Genomic DNA, 22,380 nt, shown 5'->3' with positions numbered 1-22,380 from the left:
GAGTGAAAGCACCGCCAGCATTCAAAAGTGACCAAAACATCAGCCAGGAAGCATAGGAACTGAGAAGTGGTCTGTGGTCACCACCTGCAGAACCACTCCTTTATTGGGGGTGTCTTGCTAATAGCCTATAATTTCCACCTGTTGTCTATTCCATTTGCACAACAGCATGTGAAATTTATTGTCAATCAGTGTTGCTTCCTAAGTGGACAGTTTGATTTCACAGAAGTGTGATTGACTTGGAGTTACATTGTGTTGTTTAAGTGTTCCCTTTATTTTTTTGAGCAGTGTATATATATTTAACCTTTTTTTGAGTCAGTTAAGAACAAATTGTTATTTACAATGACAGCGTACCCCAGCCAAATTCAGACAAAGCCAATTGTGCGCCGACCTATGGGACTCCCTATTACGGCCGGATGTAATACAGCCTGGAATCAAACCAGGGACTGTAGTGACGCCGAGATGCAGTGCCTTAGACCACTGCACCACTCGGGAGCAAATAAATAAATAGACTATACTAAGTGCCTAGGTGCCAAATAAATTCACAAAGTTGAAGTTTTCATCTTAAATCAACCAAAAAATCAACCAATATCAAATATTTTAATTTCTGTGAAACTGTGTACGCCTTACTTGTGGATTTTGAAAATAAAATCTACACTTAAACTGTGTCAATTTGTTTGTCTTACATGCCATTTAAAAAACGATGCAGATATTGGAGTAAACCTACAGTATTTTGGGTTAAGACAAGTAACTATGAGTACGGGCAACATCATGATAAGCTTGCAAGCTGCGTTTGAATAAGACATCTGATTAACACTTTGCATTTATAATGGTTGGTTTTTCTATATCTAATAAATAATAAAATCATTGACGAATCAATAGATCAAATAAATACGTCTCTCGCATGTCCCTGCAACCCGGTTGGCATACGCGTCATCACACCTCGTCATCTGATTGGTTGTTTACTACGAACCGTAAACCGGCATACGCGTCATCACACTCCCTTATATGATTGGTCGAGTAGGCGGGCCTTCTGACTTTGTGATTGTGGTAACTAGTTATGACGACCCTTAAGTAGTTGTTAGCTTAGCCAGTTAGCTACTTCAGTTAGCTACACCTGTGTTGGAAAGTGGGATGTTTTTCTGATGTTGGTTGACATGAGATGACACCTCTTTGGTTGTCTATAGACTGTCAACTGCTATGGTGTTTTCTAGCTACAAGAACAGAGACCTGAATTGACTGAAGGTGTGTATTGTTAGCCTCCTGCCTGGGTGAGTTGCATTTGGTGTTCAACTAACGTTAGTTAGCTATCCAGCTAGGCGGCTAGCTAGTTAGCTGGCTCCCCTACCTAGCTCCTACCAAATAATATTGAAGTGGGTATTGACTGTTGAGTGTCATTTGCTTCCAGAGATATGGGGTTATTTCTCTACAGTCTCTGTTTGGTACTACTAACAACTTGCTTGGACCTGTGCTGTGGTGGATGTGGTAGTAACTAGCGAAGTGAAAAACTAACTGTTAGTTAGCTGTCCAATTGGCTAAAAAAGTAACTAGCTAGCTAACGTTAACATACTAACGTTAATGTGATGAACCTGCATTGCAACGCAGTGTTGGCTATTAGTTAGCGGCTAGCCAAATTACTGGGCTAGGGAGTGGTTAGTTCTAGTTCAGATCCCTGTGTTAAAAAAATAAAGATATCTATCTCGTGGAGTTGAGTAAACTCAGCTAGGGAGAGGTCTGAAGACAGATGCTTGTATGTTTAGGAAAAAGTAATGCAGGTTTAGCTGTATTGACAAGCACCTGCGACGGTATATGGTTAACCTTAGTGCCAAATGAATGCACAATGGGTTAAACGTTTGTAATAAATAACTAGCCCGAATGCTCTGGTGTTTTTCATAGACATACTCTGTAAACTGGTCGTTTGTCCAGTTGTGGAGTGAAATGGAGCAAATCCATTGTTAAACCCATCACATTATATCCACGTTGGCATACATGTACAGTAGTGAACTGTGACAATTTGCTCAGCTCAATGCTGATTTTATTTAGGGTAGAGCCAACAGGAGTTATGAAAAAGTGTCCTTGAGTTTGCCTTTTGTAAACTTGAGCATTGATTACAAACAGTGAGTGTCCAGAAAGAATGAACAGGACTGGAATTCAAAAACTGCTTTGAGGCCTACTCAGTTGAATATCTGACATGTATACGTGTGATATTTATTGTATCACAATTATAGTGCCTCAACATAACTATTCTGGCCTTCAGGTACAGGTTAACAATAGTTGGTATTGCCCTGTACAATATCAACTTTTGTGCCTGGCTGCAAGCTTAACTCTGGTCTAAAGGCTAGCTAGATCTTAGAACTGTAACCTCATGTATAATTTGTGTAATAGTCCATACAATTATAATATCTTGGACATACTACGGAAACCAATTGCGTGAGATTTTAGTTCCTCATTACCCGAGATTAATAAATTACGCAAGCCCATCTTGCAGGTTCAGTGCAATCCTGCTAGATGGTGCTCATGAGTCAAACTTGGACTCTAAACTGCTCAGGTCCCGTTACTCAGGGCACACGCCTACAGCAAAACATCGACTACGTTTTATTTTGCTCTACAGATGTAAAAATTGACAAAATATTTTTATACAAATGTGTCTTGAATAAACTGGAATTTACATGGTTATAATATATTCCAACTGCTGCTCTATTGAAAAAATACAATGAAATGCAAGTTTAAAAAAAAAGTAAAGTAGGCCTATATGAATTTGTATGGGCTGATGACAACCGCAAACACCTTAAATAAGACCGTTTTCCATGTCTGTGTCCTGTAGATGTTAGAGCTGTGATGGTGGTGTGTCCCCTGCCTTCATTGTGACTCCTGTCCACCACCTCCGTCTCCCTGCCCAGTGTGTGTGCCACCATGACCCTGAATCTTCTCCTGGTCCTGGGGCTCTTTTTGCTGCCTTGTCTGTCATCCCATGTTATCAGCGAGTACTGCGTTATAGCCAGACATAAAATGACAAATCAAACCCAATGCTTGGAAGCATGTAAGTTTGAGTCCATCTTTAAATCAGGTGTTACTGCCATATTGCAGTGGGTTGTCCCACTGAAAATGCACATAAAACTCAATAAACAAATGATTTGACTGTAAACGTATAAAATAGCTTGTTGTGCAATGTAGCCTACATACACCCTGTTCACAGAAGTTAATGAAGTAATTTTTGATATGTTGTCGTACTACTTCTTGTGGAAATGGTAGTCGCTCATAAGGTGTCTAAAAGCTAATTTAGAAGATAAGCAGTTTTCATAAATGATTCCCCATTTATTTTAAAATAGACCCCCCAAAAATTGTTAAATACATTGCTCACCATACCTTGTTGTTGGATTTTCAGCATTGCGCAACCAATTTTATATTTGTAAACATAAGTTTACAATTGTAATTTAGAAAATAACGACAAATGGCATGGAAAATATTATTGGCACCCCGGAGCTAGTACTTGGTTGCATAGCCTTTGGCTAAGAACTGCCAACAAATTAATTTTTGTAGCCATCAATGGTAATGTTTACATGCGCACTAATAATTTGATTTTAAACTGATTGTCATTTTTGCAAGGTTACGAAGATGGAAAAAAGCTGTTTATGAAATATTCTTGATTTGTTCGTCAAGAGAGATCAGGGTCCAGTGTAACGCCGAGGTCCTTCAGTTTTATTTTAGACAACTGTACAAGCATCAAGATTCATTTTCAGATCTGACAGATCACGTTGTTTCTTGGAACCTAGAACTAGCATCTCTGTTTTGTCCAAGTTGAAAAGTAAAACATTTTCCGCCATCCACTTCCTTATGTCTGAAACACAGGCTTCCAGGGTAGGCAATTTTGGGGCTTCACCATGTTTTATCGAAATGTACAGCTTTGTGTCATCCACATAGCAGTGAAAGTTGATATTGTGTTTTCGAATGACATCACCAAGAGGTAGAATATATAGTGAAAACAATAGTCCTAAAACGGAACCTTGAGGAACAGTGAAACTTGTCAGAGGGCAAACAATCCGCAGAGACAAACTGATATCTTTCCGATAGATAAGATCGTAACCAGGCAAGAACTTGTCCGTGTAGACCAATTAGGGTTTCTAATCTCTCCAAAAGAATGTGATCGATGGTGTCAAAAGCAGCACTAAGGTCTAGGATAGAGGTCGACCGATTATGATTTTTCAACGCCGATACCGATTATTGGAGAACCAAAAAAAGCCGCTACAGATTAATCGGCCGATTTTATTTATTTATTTGTAATGATAACAATTACAACAATACTGAATGAACACTTATTTTAACTTAATATAATACATCAATAAAATCAATTTAGCCTCAAATAATGAAACATGTTCAATTTGGTTTAAATAATGCAAAAACAAAGTGTTGGAGAAGAAAGTAAAAGTGCAATATGTGCCATGTAAAAAAAGCTAACGTTTAAGTTCCTTGCTCAGAACATGAGAACATACAGTGGGGCAAAAAAGTATTTAGTCAGCCACCAATTGTGCAAGTTCTCCCACTTAAAAAGATGAGAGAGGCCTGTAATTTTCATCATAGGTACACTTCAACTATGACAGACAAGATGAGAAAAAAAAATCCAGAAAATCACATTGTAGGATTTTTAATGAATTTATTTGCAAATTATGGTGGAAAATAAGTATTTGGTCAATAACAAAAGTTTATCTCAATACTTTGTTATATACCCTTTGTTGGCAATGACAGAGGTCAAACGTTTTCTGTAAGTCTTCACAAGGTTTTCACACACAGCTGCTGGTATTTTGGCCCATTCTTCCATGCAGATCTCCTCTAGAGCAGTGATGTTTTGGGGCTGTTGCTGGGCAACACGGACTTTCAACTCCCTCCAAAGATTTTCTATGGGGTTGAGATCTGGAGACTGGCTAGGCCACTCCAGGACCTTGAAATGCTTCTTACGAAGCCATTCCTTCGTTGCCCGGGCGGTGTGTTTGGGATCATTGTCATGCTGAAAGACCCAGCCACGTTTCATCTTCAATGCCCTTGCTGATGGAAGGAGGTTTTCACTCAAAATCTCACAATACATGGCCCAATTCATTCTTTCCTTTACACGGATCAGTCGTCCTGGTCCCTTTGCAGAAAAACAGCCCCAAAGCATGATGTTTCCACCCCCATGCTTCACAGTAGGTATGGTGTTCTTTGGATGCAACTCAGCATTCTTTGTCCTACAAACACGACGAGTTGAGTTTTTACCAAAAAGTTCTATTTTGGTTTCATCTGACCATATGACATTCTCCCAATCTTCTTCTGGATCATCCAAATGCTCTCTAGCAAACTACAGACGGGCCTGGACATGTACTGGCTTAAGCAAGGGGACACGTCTGGCACTGCAGGATTTGAGTCCCTGGCGGCGTAGTGTGTTACGGATGGTAGGCTTTGTAACTTTGGTCCCAGCTCTCTCCAGGTCATTCACTAGGTCCCCCCGTGTGGTTCTGGGATTTTTGCTCACCGTTCTTGTGATCATTTTGACCCCACGGGGTGAGATCTTGCATGGAGCCCCAGATCGAGGGAGATTATCAGTGGTCTTGTATGTCTTCCATTTCCTAATAATTGCTCCCACAGTTGATTTCTTCAAACCAAGCTGCTTACCTATTGCAGATTCAGTCTTCCCAGCCTGGTGCAGGTCTACAATTATGTTTCTGGTGTCCTTTGACAGCTCTTTGGTCTTGGCCATAGTGGAGTTTGGAGTGTGACTGTTTGAGGTTGTGGACAGGTGTCTTTTATACTGATAACAAGTTCAAACAGGTGCCATTAATACAGGTAACGAGTGGAGGACAGAGGAGCCTCTTAAAGAAGTTGTTACAGGTCTGTGAGAGCCAGAAATCTTGCTTGTTTGTAGGTGACCAAATACTTATTTTCCACCATAATTTGCAAATAAATTCATTAAAAATCCTACAATGTGATTTTCTGGATTTTTTTTTCTCATCTTGTCTGTCATAGTTGAAGTGTACCTATGATGAAAATTACAGGCCTCTCTCATCTTTTTAAGTGGGAGAACTTGCACAATTGGTGGCTGACTAAATACTTTTTTGCCCCACTGTATGAAAGCTGGCGGTTCCTTTTAACATGAGTCTTCAATATTCCCAGGGTAAGAAGGTTTAGGTTGTAGTTATTATAGGAATTATAGGACTATTTCTCTATACCATCTGTATTTCATATACCTTTGACTATTGGATGTTCTTGTAGGTACTTTAGTATTGCCAGTGTAACAGTATAGCTTCCGTTCCTCTCCTCGCTCCTACCTGGGCTCGAACCAGGAACACATCGACAACAGCCACCCTCGAAGCAGCGTTACCCATCGCTCCACAAAAGCCGCGGCCCTTGCAGCGCAAGGGGATCAACTACTCCAAGTCTCAGAGCGAGTGACGTTTGAAACGCTATTAGCGCGCACCCCGCTAACTAGCTAGCCATTTCACATCGGTTACACCAGCCTAATCTCGGGAGTTGATAGGCTTTAAGTCATAAACAGCGCAATGCTTGAAGCATTGCTAAGAGCGGCTGGCAAAACGCACGAAAGTGCTGTTTGAATGAATGCTTACGAGCCTGCTGGTGCCTACCATCGCTCAGTCAGACTGCTCTATCAAATCATAGACTTAATTATAACATAATAACACACAGAAATACGAGCCTTAGTTTCCGGATTCGACCATATTAATGACCTATCATCTCGAAAACAAAACGTTTATTCTTTCAGTGAAATACGGAACTGTTCCGTATTTTATCTAACGGGTGGCATCCATAAGTCTAAATATTCCTGTTACATTGCACAACCTTCAATGTTATTTCATAATTACGTAAAATTCTGGCAAATTAGTTCGCAACGAGCCAGGCGGCCCAAACTGTTGCATATACCCTAACTCTGCGTGCAATGAACGCAAGAGAAGTGACACAATTTCACCTGGTTAATATTGCCTGCTAACCTGGATTTCTTTTAGCTAAATATGCAGGTTTAAAAATATATACTTCTGTATATTGATTTTACGAAAGGCATTGATGTTTATGGGTAGGTACAGTCGTGCAACGATTGTGCTTTTTTCGCAAATGCGCTTTTGTTAAACTTCGTTTGGCGAAGTTGGCTGTCTGTTAGGAAAAAATTGTCTTCACACAGTTTGCAATGAGCTAGGCGGCCCAAACTGCTGCATATACCCTGACTCTGTTGCAAGAGAAGTGACACCATTTTTCCTAGTTAAAAGAAATTCATGTTAGCAGGCAATATTAACTAAATATGCAGGTTTAAAAAATATATACTTCTGTGTATTGATTTTAAGAAAGGCATCGATGTTTATGGTTAGGTACACGTTGGAGCAACGACAGTCCTTTTTCGCGAATGCCACCGCATCGATAATATGCAACGCAGGACACGCTAGATAAACTAGTAATATCATCAACCATGTGTAGTTATAACTAGTGATTATGATTGATTGTTTGTTTTTAATAAGATAAGTTTAATGCTAGGTAGCAACTTACCTTGGCCAATTACTGCATTCGCGTAACCGGCAGGCTCCTCGTGGAGTGCAATGTAATCAGGTGGTTAGAGCGTTGGACTAGTTAACCGTAAGGTTGCAAGATTGAATCCTCGAGCTGACAAGGTAAAAATCTGTCGTTCTGCCCCTGAACAAAGCAGTTAACCCACTGATCCTAAGCCGTCATTGAAAATAAGAATGTGTTCTTAACTGACTTGCCTAGTTAAATAAACGTGTAAAAAAATAAGAAATTGGCCAAATCCGTGTCCAGAAATACTGATTTCCGATTTATGAAAACTTGAAATCGGCCCTAATTAATCGGCCAATCCGATTAATCGGTCGACCTCTAGTCTAGGAGCAAGAGGACCCATGCAGAGCCTTGGTCTGACGCCATTAAAAGGTAATTTACCAGCTTCATGAGTGCAGTCTCAGCGCTATGATAAAAAAACAGACTGAATCATTTCGTATACATTATTTGTCTTCAGGAAGGCAGTAAGTTGCTGCACAACAGCATACTCAGGACAACTGAGCTTTGGAGAAATACGCAGATTCAAAGTGGAGTCCGTAATTTGCTTTCTAATAATCATGATCTTTTCATCGAAGTTCATGAATTTATCATTGCTATGAAAGCTAACCTCTCTTGTTGAATGATGTTTTTTAGTTAGCTTTGTGACAGTATCAAAAATAAATGTTGGATTGTTCTTATTCTCCTCAATTAAGTTGGAAAAATAGGATGATCGAGCAGAAGTGAGGGCTCTTCGATATTGCATAGTACTGTCTTTCCAAGCTAGTCAGAAGACCTCCAGTTTGGTGGAGCACCATTTCCGTTCCAATTTTCTGGAAGCTTGCTTCAGGGCTCGGTTATTTTCTGTATGCCAGGGAGCTAGTTTCTTGTGACAAATGTTTTTTTGTTTGCATCTAGGGTATTACGCAAGGTTAAATTAAGATCCTCAATTAGGTGGTTAACCGATTTTTGTACTCCGACGTCCCTGGGTAGGTGGAGGGAGTCTGGAAGGGCGTCTAGGAATCTTTGGGTTGTCCAATTAATTTATAGCACAGCTTTTGATGATCCTTGGTTGGGGTCAGAGCAGATTATTTGTTGTGATTGCAAATGTAATAAAATGGTGGTCTGATAATCTAGGATTATGAGGAAAAACATTTAGATCCATAATATTTATTCCACGGGACAAAACTAGATCCAGGGTATGACTGTGGCAATGAGTAGGTCCGGAGACATGTTGGACAAAACCCACTGAGTCGATGATGACTCCGAAAGCTTTTTGGAGTGGGTCTGTGGACTTTTCCATGTGAATATTAAAGTCACCAAAAATGTGAATACTACCTGCCATAACTACAAGGTCTGAAAGGAATTTGGGGAATTCTGCGAGGAATGCTGTCTACTGCCCAGTAGCTATAAAAAAAAAAAAGTGATTGAGTCGGCTGCATAGATTTCATGACTAGAAGCTCAAAAGAGAAACGCGGTCATTTTTTATTTTTTTAGTAAATTTAAATTTGCTGTCATAAATGTTAGCAACACCTCCGCCTTTGCGGGATGTGTGGGGGATATGGTCACTAGTGTAACCAGGAGGAGAGATCTCATTTAACACAGTAAATTCATCAGGCTTGAGCCATGTTTCAGTGATTAGTTAATTGACTATAACTGCCTTGGTAGTGAGGGATCTAACATTAAGTAACCCTATTTTGAGATGTGAAATATCACAATCTCTTTCAATAATGACAGGAATGGAGGAGGTTTTTAGTCCAGTGAGATTGCTAAAGCGAACACCGCCATGTTTTGCTCAGACACTGTCTCAATGGGGATAGCTGAGCTGACTGCTAGTGGCTGGCTCCACTAAGCTGGCAGGCTGGCTATCTCATTGGGGAGCTAGGGGAGTTAGAGCCCTGTCTCTAAAGTATGTTCATAGATGAGAGCACCACTCCAGAGAGGATGGAGTCCGTCACTCCTCAGCAGGCCAGGCTTGCTCCTGTTTGTAGGTGAGTCCCAGAAAGAGGGACAATTATCTACAAATTCTTATCTTTTGGGAGGGGAAGTAAAAAAGATTTCAACCAGCGATTGAGTTGTGAGACTCTGCTGTAGAGCTCATCACTCCCCCTTACTGGGAGGGGGCCAGAGACAATTACTTGATGCGACACATCTTTCTAGCTGATTTACACGCTGAAGCTATATTGTGCTTGGTGACCTATGACTGTTTCATCCTAACATCGTTAGTGCCAACGTGGATATTAATATCCCTATAGTCTCTACGCTCGCCAGTTTTAGCCTTAGCCAGCACCATTTTCAGATTAGCCTGTACGTCGGTAGCCCCGCCCACTGGTAAACAGTGTATGATCGCTGGATGATTCGTTTTTACATCTAATATTGCAGGTAATGTAGTCACCAATGACTAGGGTTTTCAATTTGTCTGAGCTGGGAGGCTTCGGCGGCTCAGACCCTGTAACGGGTGGAGGAGAGACCTGAGAAGGCTTAGTGGGGAGAACCGGTTAAAAGTTTGTCGGCTGAATGAGCGACACCGGTTGAGCATGCCGACAGCATTTCTTTCCAGAAGTCTTGAGAAAGTTGTCCGGCTGCAAGGGCCTGTGCGGGGGGGATTTATACTACTATCTGTACTTACTGGTGGCACAGATGCTGTTTCATCCTTTCCTACACTGAAATTACCCTTGCCTAACGATTGCATCTGAAGCTGTGCTTGCAACACGGCTATCCTCACCATAAGGCAATAGTTCTCCTGTATATTATGAGTACACCGACTGCAATTCGATGGCATAGTGTTAATGTTACTACTTAGCTTTTTCGGCTGGTGGTGATCCTGTAGAACCATATCCAGATAAATTGTCTGGGGTAAAAAAGTTAAGCGAGGGGGAAACAAAAGATGTTGATAAATGTATTCAAAGTAAAAACCGAAAAGTGTGCAAGATTGCATTTTGGTACATCCAGGTTATATCACAACCGGCCGTGATTGGGAGTCCCATAGGGCGGCGCACAATTGTCCCAGCGTCGTCCGGTTTTGGCCGGTGTAGGCCGTCATTGTAAATATGAATTAGTTCTTAACTGACTTGCCTAGTTAAATAAAAAATTATAAAACACTGGAAGTACATTAAGTTCCAGTGGAACGGTGCGTTTGCCTTCCAGCATTGCGTTTCAGTGCGTTCTGTGTGGCGCGTACGTTGGGTTTATCGAACGTATGCATCAAATTAAATGCATGGACAACTTGACAGAAATAGTAGCAGAAGGTAAATGTTCAACTTTTTTGTTGCATACATATCCAGATGATGCTACGGTCCATTTTGCGCGATGACACTGCAGGTGTGATCGAGGCATTATGTGCGAGTCAAGTCGGCTACGCATGCCTCTACCTAATGTCAATATGCCTTGTCCATTGCTGTTTTGGTTAGTGATTATTGCCTTATTTCACTGTAGAGCCTCTAGCCCTGCTCAATACGCCTTAGCTAACCCTTTAGTTCCACCTTCCACACATGCGGTGACATCACTTGGTTTAAAGGATGTTTCTAGAGACAATATTTCTTATCGTCACTCAATGCATAGGTTTACCTCCACTGTATTCACATCCTACCATACCTTTGTCTGTACATTATACCTTGAATCTATTCTACCGTGCCCAGAAACCTGCCCCTTTTTACTCTGTTCTGAACGTACTAGACGACCAGTTCTTATAGCCTTTAGCCATACTCTTATCCTACTCCTCCTCTGTTCTTCTGGTGATGTAGAGGTTAATCCAGGCCCTGCAGTGCCTAGCTCCACTCCCATTCCCCAAGCACTCTCATTTGTTGACTTCTGTAACCGTAAAAGCCTTGGTTTCATGCATGTTAAAATTAGAAGCCTCCTCCGTAAGTTTGTTTTATTCACTGCTTTAGCACACTCTGCCAACCCGGATGTCCAAGCCGTGTCTGAATCCTGGTTTAGGAAGACCACCAAAAACCCTGAAATTTCCATCCCTAACTATAACATTTTCTGACAAGATAGAACTGCCAAAGGGGCCGGAGTTGCAAGCTACTGCAGAAATGGCCTGCAGAGTTCTCTCTTACTATCCATGTCTGTGCCCAAATAATTTGAGCTTCTACTTTTAAAAATCCACCTTTCCAGAAACAAGTCTCTCACTGTTGCCGCTTGCTGTAGACCACCTTTTGCCCAAAGCTGTGCCCTGGACACCATATGTGAATTGATTGCCCCCCATCTATCTTCAGAGCTCGTGCTGTTAGGTGACCTAAACTGGGACATGCTTAACACTCTGGCCATCCTACAATCTAAGCTAGATGCCCTCAATCTCACACAAATTATCAATGCACCCACCAGGTACAACCCCCAAATCCGTAAACACGGGCACCCTCATAGATATCATATTAACCAACCTGCCCCCTAAATACACCTCTGCTGTCTTCAACCAGGATCTCAGCGATCATTGCCTGCATCCGTAATGGGTCTGCTGTCAAACGACCACCCCCCATCACTGTCAAACGCTCCATAAAACACTTCAGCGAGCAGGCCTTTCTAATCGACCTGGCCCGGGTATCCTGGAAGGATATTGACCTCATTTCATCAGTAGAGGATGCCTAGTTATTCTTTAAAAGTGCTTTCCTCACCATCAGGTCCATATCGAAAAATGGAGAACCGGGAACAGATATAGCCCTTGGTTCACTCCAGACCTGACTGCCCTTGACCAGCACAAAAACATCCTGTGGCGTACTGCGTTAGCATCGAATAGCCCCCGCGATATGCAACTTTTCAGGGAAGTTAGGAACCAATCTACACAGGCAGTTAGGAAAGCAAAGGCTTGCTTTTTAAAACAGAAATTTGCCTCCTGTAGCACAAACTCCCAAAAGTTCTGGGACACTAATGTCCATGGAGAATAAGAACACCTCCTCCCAGCTGCCCACTGCATTGAGGCTAGGAAACACTGTCACCACCGATAAATCCACGATAATTGAGAATGTCAATAAGCACTTTTCTACGGCTGGCCATGCTTTCCACCTGGCTACCCCTAACCCGGTCAACAGCCCTGCACCCCCCACAGCAACTTGCCCAAGCCTCCCCCATTTCTCCTTCACCCAAATCCAGATAGCTGATGTTCTGAAAGAGCTGCAAAATCTGGACCCCTACAAATCAGCCGGTCTAGACAACCTGGACCATCTCTTTCTAAAATTATCCGCCGAAATTGTTGCAGCCCCTATTACTAGCCTGTTCAACCTCTCTTTCGTATCGTCTGAGATTCCCAAAGATTGGAAAGCTGCCGCGGTCTTGAAAGGGGGAGACACTCTAGACCCAAACTGCTACAGACCTATATCTATCCTACCCTGCCTTTCTAAGGTCTTTGAAAGCCAAGAGAACAAACAGATTACTGACCATTTCGAATCCCACCGTACCTTCTCCACTATGCAATCTGGTTTCCGAGCTGGTCATGGGTGCACCTCAGCCACGCTCAAGGTCCTAAACGATATCATAACCGCCATCGATAAGAAACAATACTGTGCAGCCGTATTCATTGACCTGGCCAAGGCTTTCGACTCTGTCAATCACCACATCCTCAATGGCAGACTCAACAGCCTTGGTTTCTCAAATGACTGCCTCGCTTACGTCTGGCAGTCTCTATGGGGGTGCCACAGGGTTCAATTCTAGGGCCGACTCTTCTCTGTATACATCAATGATGTCGCTCTTGCTGCTTGTGATTCTCTAAACCACCTCTACGCAGACGACACCATTCTGTATACTTCTGGCCTTTCTTTGGACACTGTGTTAACTAACCTCCAGACTAGCTTCAATGCCATACAACTCCTTCCGTGGCCTCCAGCTGCTCTTAAATGCTAGCAAAACTAAATAAATGCTCTTCAACCGATCGCTGCCCGCACCTGCCCGCCCGTCCAGCATCACTACTCTGGATGGTTCTGACTTAGAATATGTGGACGACTACAAATACATAGGTGTCTGGTTAGACTGTAAACTCTCCTTCCAGACTCACATTAAGCATCTCCAATCCAAACCCTATTTCACAACAAAGCAACCTTCACTCATGCTGCCAAACATACCCTCGTAAAACTGACTATCCTACCGATCCTTGACTTTGGCAATGACATTTACAAAATAGCCTCCAACACTCTACTCAGCAAACTGGATGTAGTCTATCACAGTGCCATCCGTTTTGTCACCAAAGCCTCATATACTACCTACCACTGCGACCTGTATGCTCTTGCTGGCTGGCCCTCGCTTCATATTCATCGCCAAACCCACTGGTTCCAGGTCATCTACAAGTCTTTGCTAGGTAAAGCCCCGCCTTATCTCAGCTCACTGGTCACCATAGCAGCACCCTCTCGTATGACGTGCTCCAGCAGGTATATTTTACTGGTCACCCCCAAAGCCAATTCCTCCTTTGGTTGCCTTTCCTTCCAGTTCTCTCCTGCCAATGACTGGAACGAACTGCAAAAATCACTGAAGCTGGAGACTCATATCTCTCTCACTAACTTTAAGCACCAGCTGTCAGAGCAGCTCACAGATCACTGCTCCTGTACATAGCCCATCCAACTACCTCATCCCCATACTGTTATTTATTTAGCACTTTTTATACCCCAGTATCTCTACTTGCACATTCATCTTCTGCACATCTGTCACTCCAGTGTTTAATTGCTATATTGTAATTATTTCGCCGCTATGGCCTTACCTCCCTTATCCTACCTCATTTGCACACATTGTATATAGACTTTTTCTACTGTATTATTGACAATGTTTGTTTATTCCATGTGTAACTCTGTTATTTGTGTCGCTTTGCTTTATCTTGGCCAAGTCGCAGTTGTAAAAAAAACACAGCGTCATTGCGCAAAATGGTACGCAGCATCATTTGGATATGTGTACAACTAAAGTTAAACATTCACCTTATACAACCAATTCTGTCAAGCTGTATGCATATACAGTTTGATGCATACTTTCGATAAATCCGACGTACGCACAACGCAGAAAGTACTGCAACTGCCTCTGCAACACAAACGCAGCGGCCCATTGGAAATAAATGTGAATGTACTTCTGATGGACCAAAATGACACTGTCGGTGTGATCAAGGCATAAATTCAGGAAAAACTGAAAGTATGCGTCTTACAAAGTTAGAAATAGTTTTCACATTCTATGTCGGAACTCGGAATCAAATAGTCTTCGCAAAAATAACATGGTCACTGTGGTAGTGTTTATTGTGATAGGAGATTTTCCGCATTTATCAAAAGTCCCATCAAGTAGCCTGATTTTCAAATGTGTCCGTGCAAACAGGATTATTAGGGATTATAATACATTTGTGCCAGTAATTTTGTCCATGCCATTTGCCTTTATTTTCTCAATTTACACTTAACTTCTAATTCCTCCCAAACCCGGATCCGGGAGCACCCCCATCAGTAAAAAAGCTGACTAGCATAGCCTAGCATAGCGTCACAAGTAAATACTAGCATCTAAATATCATTAAATCACAAGTCCAAGACACCAGATGAAAGATACACATCTTGTGAATCCAGCCATCATTTCTGATTTTTAAAATGTTTTACAGGGAAGACACAATATGTAAATCTATTAGCTAACCACGTTAGCAAAAGACACCACTTTTCTTACTCCACCATTTTTTTACTGCATCAGTAGCTATTACAAATTCGACCAAATAAAGATATAAATAGTCACTAACCAAGAAACAACTTCATCAGATGACAGTCTGATAACATATTTATTGTATAGCATATGTTTTGTTAGAAAAATGTGCATATTTCAGGTATAAATCATAGTTTTACATTGCAGCCACCATCACAACTCTCACCAAAGCAACTAGAATAACTACAGAGACCATCGTGTATTACCTAAATACTCATCATAAAACATTTATGAAAAATACACAGCGTACAGCAAATGAAAGACACAGATCTTGTGAATCCAGCCAATATTTCAGATTTTCTAAGTGTTTTACAGCGAAAACACAATATAGCATTATATTAGCTTACTACAATAGCCAACCACACAACAGCATTGATTCAAGCCAACAATAGCGATAACGAATAAACCAGCAAAATATATAAATTTTTTCACTAACCTTCTCAAACTTCTTCAGATGACAGTCCTATAACATCATATTACACAATACATAGAGTTTGTTCGAAAATGTGCATATTTAGCGGCACAAATCGTGGTTATACAATGAGAATAGTAGCCAAGCTGCCAACAATATGTCGGGAGAAATCTTGGGAGAGGCACCTAATCTAATCAGTAACTAATCATAAACTTGACTAAAAAATACAGGTTGGACAGCAAATGAAAGATACATTAGTTCTTAATGCAACCGCTGTGTTAGATTTTTAAAATTAACGTTACTACGACATACAGCGTGCGTTAAAGCGAGACCGCACCGAAATTAATGGCAGAACAGTAGTTTTACATTTTTCAACAGATCAACGAATTAACATCATAAATACTTCTTACTTTTTGATGAGCTCCCATCAGAATCTTGGGCAAGTTGTCCTTTGTCCAGAGGAATCGTTGCTCGGTTGTAGATTGTCGCCTTCAACTTTGGAATTAGCAGTAAACATTAGCCATGTGGCGAAGACGTGTCCAACTCACCATAACGCAGCACAAATAAAATACCGAAAATCGCAATATACTGATATAAACTGATATAACTCGGTTTAAAATAACAACATTATGATGTCTTTAACACCTATATCGAATAAAATCAGAGCCGGATATATCCAGAATGCCATCCTGAGGTCTGTCTTGCGTCATGGCGAAAGATGAAAAGACTGGACTCCACGTTCCCAGCCCATTTATATGGCCTCAGATCTGCCTAGCAACTCCATTCCAATTCTCACTATTTGCTGACATCTAGGGGAAGGCGTATGCAGTGCATCTCGACCAATAGAAGACATGCAAATTAATAAACTGACCCCAGAACAGCCTGCCTTATTTCAGATTTCTCACTTCCTCACAGGAAAATTGCTCCAACTTGAGTTCTGTTTTACTCACAGATATAATTCGGTTTTAGAAACCAGAGAGGGTTTTCTATCCAATAGTAATAATAATATGCATATTGTACGAGCAAGAATTGAGTACGAGGCAGTTTAATTTGGGAACGAAATTTTTACAAAGTGAAAACAGCACCCCCTATTGAAGGTTTTAAGGTTACTAAAATAACATTTGTTCTGCAATGTTGAAAATCAATTTTAAAAAAAAACTTATTCTAGAAGAAATAGGGAATTGTTTAATAAAAGTGCAGGGTGCCAATGTATTTGGCCGCAACTCTACCTCCCTACTTCTAAACGTTTACCTCTTGGATGAAGTAGGAACACGACTGATATGGGAATAGTCTGTGGAATATCGTCTTTGTTAAAAGCAAAGCCATGTGTTTCTTTTTTTTCTTTTTTTTTTCTCATCACATCTCTGCTAAAGGACATAATTTCAAAGAAGCCATGTGTTTCAGATTTAAGATGAAAGGGATGCTTAGGCCTTGCTGTGTTTATGAGCCTGGCCCTGCTTTGGTGAGTCTTTGTCATGACATGTTCTTTAATTAAATCTTACAATACTTTTGCCGCACAAGGTGCACCACCTGAGTGGTCGGATGCATGCAGCAAGTACATACATATACCCCAGGCAGTTTTTATCTTCTTGGGAGGAGTTAGTTGTAAATAGCCCAGCCCTCTTCCAGTTCCACCACATGATCCACTCTAAACAAGCGACAGCTTTTCTGAGAGGCATACGATGCAATGTGGGTTGAGAGTAGTAGGGTATGAAAACAAGGTTGGTATTACCATCTGGAAGCATGTAATGTGTGGTATGACAAAGCGCTATAAATACATAATCATTCAGCATTCCAGCTTAGAGACCTGTATGTTTGGTACACGTCAAGCCCCTAGCATAGGGTGACCCCTAGTAATTGAAGAGGGAGGGGAGTGAGGGGCCCTCTGCAACTTTGATTTTCAAACCCACTGACCCTGCTTTCCCCAACCCTCCACTCTTTTCCCGTCCCATTTGGAACAGCTGCAGAATAATTTGAAACACAAAGTGTCTGGCATTCCAATTAGTTTGCCATCACTGACCAGGAATGGCTCTCTAGGCCATTTCACCTGAAGTTTTTAACCACAAAGGACTTTTGATGCCTCAGTGCCTAGCAGCAGCTCTAAAATAAGGCAGGGGAGGAGAGTGACTTGAGGTCACACAACTAGCTCTGCTATCTCTCACACTGACTCCCTAACGGGGCTAGCGCCTCTCCTTCGGTCCAGGCCCAAGTCTGCCTCTGGTCTGAAGATTCACCCCACCTGTTGTCCTCATCAGTAGGTCTGCTCTGAAGTGGGAGAAGAGACACCAGGCGGGCACTGCCGGATGTTGAGGCTGAGGTGTACTGGAGCTACCTCTTCAGTCACACACAAAGTTTGGCAGGGATCAAAGGAGGTGTGAACAGGCCTGTTTTTCTCCCATCTGTTTCTGTAATGGATCCCAGGTCTCCTGAAAAAGCACTGACAGAGAGGAATGAAATAAAATAAGAGTCACAAAAAAATAGAGTAAAAACAACCATAGTACTGTGGTGAAAATGTAAGAAATTCCCAGGGCTGATTGTAACTTTTTTTTTATAAGGATGGAAAATGTTTGGATAATTTGTTGACCAGCTATTTTTTGTATTAAAAAATATATAATAATGTAACCTTTTATTTAACTAGGCAAGTCAGTTAAGAACAAATTCTTATTTACAATGACGGCCTACACCGGCCAAACCCGGACGACGCTGGGCCAATTGTGCGCCGCCCTATGGGACTCCCAATCACGGCCGGTTGTGATACAGCCTGGAAAAGAACCAGGGTGTCTGTAGTGACGCCTCAAGCACTGATATGCAGTGCCTTAGACCGCTGCGCCACTCTGGAGCCCAAAGGTGATGAGGTCGCATATTGATGTTGCCTGCATAACAAATGCTTTTGGTTCATGCTGTTCTTCAGCCTGAATTGATTTGATACATGCCAGGAAAATTTACTGAATTCATTTGAGACAAACAGAATGTCATGGTGCCAGGAATCTTGCTCACAATGAAGCATGAAGGGGTACAATTTATTTTGAGCAATTACTTATTTGGTGGTGGTTTAATATAAGATTTTGACTGCATGCAATAATTTATTTTCATTTGTTGTGTTCATTCCACAGGCTTACTGTATACGACCTGTGATCGTTTTGTCTTTTGGAAAGAGAACTACACCTGCTTTTTCTTGAAGTGTCCTAATGGCACCAACTGCAATGATATCGCCGTCGATGACCTGATAAGGATACAAGGTATACAAATGCTGCAATATTTAAACACAGTTGGTGGAGAATGTTTAAATATGAAAGTGCATGTGTACTCATTGTTAGAAATGTTCAGAATATAACTTCTTATTACCATCAATATAAATATTACACTGAACAAAAATACAAATGCAACATGTAAAGTGCTGGATTCATGAGCTGAAATTAAAGATCCCAGAAATGTTCCATATGCACTAAAAGCATTCTCTCATTTTGTGCACAAATTTGTTTCATCCCTGTTAGTGAGCATTTCTCCTTTACCAAGATAATCCATCAACCTGACAGGTATGGCATATCAAGAAGCTGATTAAACGGCATGATCATTACACAGGTGCACCTTGTGCTGGGGACAATAAAAGGCCACTCTAAAATGTGCAGTTTTGTCACACAACACACTGCCACAGATGTCTCAAGTTTTGAGGGAGTGTGCAATTGGCATGCTGACTGCAGGAATGTCCACCAGAGCTGTTGCCAGAGAACTGAATGTTAATTTCTCTACCATAAATCGTTTGAGATTTTGGCAGTATGTCCAACCGGCCTCACAACCACAGACCAAGTGTAACCAAGCCAGCCCAGGACCTCCACATCCGGATTCTTCACCTGCGGGATCGTCTGAAACCAGCCACCCAGACAACTGATGAAACTGGGTTTGCACAACCAAAGAATTTCTGCACTAACTGTCAAAAACCGTATCGGGTAAGCTCATCTGCGTGCTCGTCATCCTCACCAGGGTCTTGACCTGATTGCAGTGCGGAATCGTAACTGACTTCAGTGGGCAAATGCTCCCATTCGATGGCCACTGGCATGCTGGAGAAGTGTGCTCTTCACGGATGAATTCCGGTTTCAACTGTACCAGGCACGCGTTTTTCTGATTTATTTTTCTGCATTTTAGTGATGGCAATTTGTATGCACAGAGATACCGTGAATGAGATACTGAGGCCCATTGTCGTGCCATTCATCTGCCGCCATAACCTCATGTTTCAGCATGATAGTGCACGGCCCCATGTTGCAATGAACTGTACACAATTCCTGGAAACTGAAAATGTCCCAGTTCTTCCATGGCCTGCATACTCACCAGACATGTCACCCATTGAGCATGTTTGTGATGTTCTAGATCGACGTGTACGACAGTGTTCCAGTTCACGCCAATATCCAGCAACTTAACACAGCCATTGAAGAGGAGTGGGATAACATTCCACAGGCCACAATCAACAGCCTGATCAACTCTATGCCCATGAGGCAAATGGTGGTCATACCAGATGCTGACTTTTTTTTTATCCATGCCCCTGCCATTTTTAAGGTCTCTGTGACCAACAGATGCATATCTCTATTCCCAGTCATGTGAAATCCATAGATTATGGCCTAAATTAATTTATTTCAATTGACTGATTTCCTTTTATGAACTGTAACTCTGTAAAATCTTAGAAATTGTTGTGTGTTATTTTTGTTCAGTGTAATTGATAAATCTAGTAATGTTATCTTTTGGTTTGTAAATTAACAATCTATTTTGTGATTGTAATACTTATCATGTGTCAGACTTTAAAATCAGTTTTTCTCCCCCCAGATAAAAACATCAGTGGTCTTAAGTGTGAAGCTGGACCTACCACTGGGTCTTCAAGTTCCATAACTTCATCAGAAATCTATCAAAACCCCACTGCTCCTGAATTGACAGCCAGCAATAATGCCAATCAAATTACAGACACCTCTGCCCTCAATGAGACTGACTCTACCTTGCATTTTCGTGAGGATAATGGGCAGGCCCCCATCTCCACTGCATTTACTACCATGACTGCAGCACCCATGCCAGCCGCTAAGAATGACACCTTCATTCCCAGTAAGACTGTTAGCAATGCCTCCAGAGGAACTACAGTACCTGACATACCCCTTAAGTCAACAGTCCAAACCTCAGAGACAACCACTTCAGTAAAGCAGGAACCTAGAACTACAACGACTCCCTCAGCCCTGACCTCTCCACCAGCCAATCCACAGATGACGACAACAGCATTATCAACAACAAATACCACTACTATCACCACTGTAGTACCAATAACAGCAATGCTGTTAACTACCACCACCACCACAACACAACCAACTACCACCACAACACAACCAACTACCACCACAACACAACCAACTACCACCACAACACAACCAACTACCACCACAACACAACCAACTACCACCACAACACAACCAACTACCACCACAACACAACCAACTACCACCACCACCACAACACAACCAACTACCACCACCACCACAACACAACCAACTACCACCACCACCACAACACAACCAACTACCACCACAACACAACCAACTACCACCACCACCACAACACAACCAACTACCACCACCACCACAACACAACCAACTACCACCACCACCACAACACAACCAACTACCACCACAACACAACCAACTACCACCACCACCACAACACAACCAACTACCACCACCACCACAACACAACCAACTACCACCACCACCACAACACAACCAACTACCACCACCACCACAACCAACTACCACCACAACCAACTACCACCACCACCACCACAACCAACTACCACCACCACCACAACACAACCAACTACCAACTACCACCACCACAACACAACCAACTACCAACTACCACCACCACAACACAACCAACTACCAACTACCACCACCACAACACAACCAACTACCAACTACCACCACCACCACCACAACCAACTACCAACTACCACCACCACAACACAACCAACTACCACCACCACCACCACAACCAACTACCACCACCACCACAACCAACTACCACCACCACCACAACACAACCAACTACCACCACCACCACAACACAACCAACTACCACCACCACCACAACACAACCAACTACCACCACCACAACACAACCAACTACCACCACCACCACAACACAACCAACTACCACCACCACCACAACACAACCAACTACCACCACCACCACCACAACAATACCACTAACTTTTCCAAACATAACCACCCCTACCACCATAGACTCATCTACAGTTGAGGAGAAGAATCCATCACCAACCAGTCCGGAGGTTCCCAGCTCTCAAGCTACCTCCAGAAACGCCATAGTCCCTTCGACCTTCACTGTTGAGGTCAGCACAAAAAGGCTTGACGGAGATACCAACAGAGCCATTATAGACGTTGTTGCCGGGGGGCCTCTGACACGCCAGTTGGTGGACACAAGTACCCTATTGGCTGTCCTGTTGTTTGGCCTCGTCTTCTTCTTGGTTACGGTTGTCCTCTTCCTCACACAGGCCTATGAGAGCTACAGGACAAAAGACTACACCCAGGTGGACTATCTCATCAATGGAATGTATTCTGATTCAGGGGTTTGAAAGTGACAGTTGAGTGTTTGTTTTTCTAATTTCTTTATTGGAACAGGATTAATAACTTGTGAGTTAACAGATTGCCAATTTTGCACCAGCCTTTGCTGTAGTATTGTGTAACTTTTCTGTCTTAATGGTACTCCAGCCAATTTCATATTTTTTACAACTACTGTATGTATAAATTGCTCCA

The 22,380-nt window shown here is 42.1% G+C and overlaps 1 long non-coding RNA gene across 2 annotated transcripts; it reads left to right on the top strand.

Moving 5' to 3' along the window:
* Positions 1-1,031: 1,031 nt before the first annotated feature.
* LOC120053810 lies at positions 1,032-20,993 on the top strand. Of its 2 annotated transcripts, none has more exons than XR_005477544.1 (4): positions 1,032-1,242; positions 2,822-3,037; positions 18,691-18,816; positions 20,393-20,993. It is a non-coding gene; the product is annotated as an uncharacterized LOC120053810 (long non-coding RNA). The 2 variants fall into 2 exon arrangements; XR_005477543.1 differs by having other exon boundaries at positions 1,032-1,268.
* The last annotated feature ends 1,387 nt before the right edge of the window (positions 20,994-22,380 follow it).

This window comes from Salvelinus namaycush, chromosome 9 (genome assembly GCF_016432855.1).
Source record: "Salvelinus namaycush isolate Seneca chromosome 9, SaNama_1.0, whole genome shotgun sequence".
Taxonomy (NCBI): Eukaryota; Metazoa; Chordata; class Actinopteri; order Salmoniformes; family Salmonidae; genus Salvelinus; species Salvelinus namaycush.
The sequence above is the reverse complement of the archived record's forward strand: the minus strand, read 5'-3'. Positions and strand labels throughout refer to the sequence as shown.